The sequence below is a fragment of the Polypterus senegalus genome, chromosome 18 (genome assembly GCF_016835505.1).
Source record: "Polypterus senegalus isolate Bchr_013 chromosome 18, ASM1683550v1, whole genome shotgun sequence".
NCBI lineage: Eukaryota > Metazoa > Chordata > Cladistia > Polypteriformes > Polypteridae > Polypterus > Polypterus senegalus.
In genome coordinates this window covers 91802595-91806051 of record NC_053171.1, presented here as the reverse complement: position 1 = coordinate 91806051, position 3457 = coordinate 91802595, and positions in this window count along the sequence as shown.

The following is a 3457-nucleotide window of genomic DNA, read 5'->3' as shown; positions in this document are numbered from 1 at the left end:
GACAGAATGAATAGGCAGACTGACAAGGAAATTGCCTCTGAGGTATATAAAAAGAAAATTACCTTAAGTTAAGGGAGTATGGAAGAAGTCTGATGATCAAAAGTGGTCTGCTGTAGACCACTGAATCCTGACATTTCAAGCAATAGCATCTTGTTTAATCGAAACAGACACATGCGGCAAAGAGGATGCTGTCACCACTGTAGACATCAACTTTCCATTCATTAACTGGGAAACACCAGCTGGAAGGACAGAAGAAAACACTCCAGTTTAAGGTAGACAAGTGTATAGTGTTACAACAGGACAACACATCTTCAATATAACATGGGGATGATGATGATGTCTTATAGCAACTAAACACTGGAAAAGCTTTGGGCGTGACAAACCATTCTCATTCTACACGAGAAACATTAAAACATGCAAATGAAACATTGTGCTGTGCATTTAAACCACAGGACAAAGATCAATATCAAGTGTCCTGTGTGTCAAGTAGGTAACATATATTTCATTAAGAAATGATGTTTTAATATAAAAGAGTCAGAAGCACAGCTCTCATTTTGTACTAAACGTTTCACCATGTGCCGCTGAAACAAAATCTTTTAATCAGATTAAACACTTTGTCTGATACAAAATAAAATCTTTATATTACATCTACATAAGTTTAATCACATACAAAAGCTAAAACTTTCCTTTATTGTTTTTGATCAGCTATAGGAAAGGTTATGCAGGTATAACTTTCAGGTAAAGCCTCTGGGGTCTCATTTCAGGAAGTCTTCTTGTTTCCAGGTTGCTACAAATGACCAGGGAAACCTTTCATTAACTTATAGTTTAACATCCACATAACCAAAATATATCATAATGACAAACATTTTGCTTGCACGATTTTCAAATTATTTCTCAATGCCTGGCAGGGAAAGATACAGTACTTCTTTGAAGGGACCAGTAAAGAGCAAAATAATGTAACTGAGCTAAAGGAGTGCAAAGGGGACATTGTCCAGGGGAAGGGTTTAAAAGTGAGTAGGCAAACACAGATGAAATCAGAAATATTGGCCAGAGAGCACCTCTAAAATGGAGGATGAACCACTAGGCAGCAGCAAATCATTTATCTTTAACGAAAATCTGTTGGACATGAGCCTTACCCGATCTGTGATGCTGAGCAGAGAATTACACCCCCCCCAATTACTGTACCATGCATGAGCTATGCGAGTGCTGAAAGAGGCCAGCTCCTTCCCATTATTAGCTGCTCATGAGGTTGAAAAAACTCCCACAAAATGTGATACCTCAGTCCAGTCCGGTTCAGGAAAGTCAAATATGGAGATTTCTGATTTAGAATCATGCAGGGAGATTCAAACACTTTCCTGGATCTCACAGCGAAGAATAATTTCTCATTAGTGCAATTAATATGATTAATATGTTTTTGCCACCATATGGCAATGGCACATTTTTTATTCACTTTGACAATAAAAATACTTCATTGCATACAATCCACAATTGCAGACACTCTGCTTCCTGCCATACCAGATGAAACTAGACATTTTAGGCCCGTCTGCAATCACATACTGCTGAATGAGCACACGACAACTATTCGCACTAATTTTACTCACCATAGCTTGTGATGATACCTTAGCTTGAATAGTAGGGAATCTGCCTTTGATGAGCTCATTTCCAAACTGTTTTGTCCACTTTAATTTTACTACAGTCATGCAAACATTTTTACAAGCCAGAAATATTGCAAAGCCAAGCCATACCTACAACCGTAAATCAGAAAAAACTGGAATGGTATGGAAAATTCAAATTGAAAAGAAAAAACACAGTGCTTCTTAAATTTCATTTTTTATTAAATGCAGGAATGGATGTTGTCACAGGAGGCTGGGGGACAGACCCAGCCTGGACGCCTGGAAGGACTGGGAGGTGGTGTATACTTCCTCCAGGCCACAAAGGGGCAACCACCCTGGATCTGGAGAAGACCACGGGAGAGAAGCAAGGAGGCTCAAGCCCATTGGGGCCTGTGGCCACCCCGAGTCTCAGAGAGCCCGGGAAACAATTACTTCCGCCACACCCGGGAGGATGGAGGAAGATCCTTCCAGGGATGCCCGGAGTGCTTCCGGGTGCAAGAGCAGCACTTCTGCCACACCAGGAAGTGCTGCCAGAAGGACGTCATCGGGCAACTGGAGCACATCCAGGTGGAAATAAAAAGGGCCGCCTCCCTACAATCAGGGAGCTAGAGTCGGGAGTGGGAGCAAGACGAAGCTCCCGTGGAGAGAGGAAAGGCAGCCCACGGACAGGAGGCGAAAGGACTGGATTAGAGGTGGTTAGTGCTGGGGGCACTGCATGCTGTGTGGGACTGTGCTTAGTGAACAATAAACTTGTACTTTTTATAAAGACGTGGTCTCTGTCTGGTGGTGTTCGGACTCGGGTCTCACAATGTGTATTAACAAATTAAATGAAGTTGACCAGTCAAAATATTAAACATCTTGGGTTCATACTGTCTGCAATGAATTAAAACTCGATGCAAATTTAGAATTGGTGCGTTTTATTTTCCATACTATCCAAAATTTTTCTGATTTGGGGTTGTAGATCAGGCAAGACTTGGCACAACTGTGTGAAGAAGGAACAAGCTCTATAAACAGAATTCAAACTCTGACAACGCATCTGTTTAGAGAATATTTGCATTATTACAGGTACATTATGTGTCACTCAAATCCAGCTTTGACTAAGAGAAACTGTCTGTGAAAGGTGCCTGCAATTAAATACTAGCAAAATATAAATTAAGCCCAGATGTTTGTTTTTTCTGGAGACAGAGTTTCATACAATTATGAATTGTATTCTGTGTCTCAGGATTCCACAGTGTAATAACTATAACCACAGAGCCTCGAATATGTACGTGGAAAAAAGCTTCTGTGCAGATGCTTTGATCAGGTAGGCCTGTAGGGCAGGATGGCCATGAACATCCTCAGAAAAAGGGTCCCTGCAGTGTCATGATCAACATGTACAAGGTTCACTGTTAAAAAAGTTTTCTTGGAAACTTTTTCAATAGAAAAATATTAGATATCCCATAAATAAAATACTGTATCATATGACAACTGATACAATGCAAATATATTTTTTGTTTTCATATTTTAAAAAAAAAACAAACATTTGAATCAAAGTTTAATTTTAGTGTTTTACAAAACTAGCTTTTCCAAGGCACAACAGATTAAAAAAAAGGGTATTTGACATGGAGAACAACTATTGGGTTATTTTAGGGTTCTACTTAATAAATAAAAAAAAAATTAAAATAAAGCATTATAGGTTTCAAAACGCATTTAAGGGCAATGGTAAACTCCATTTGGATCATAACACATGTCATTTGTCAACAAACACTGAATCTACAGTGAATTTATACTTTGGCAAAATATTTTTACATTTTAAAATGGCAAGGTACCAATGACAAAAAACAAATGAATCTCAATACCACAAA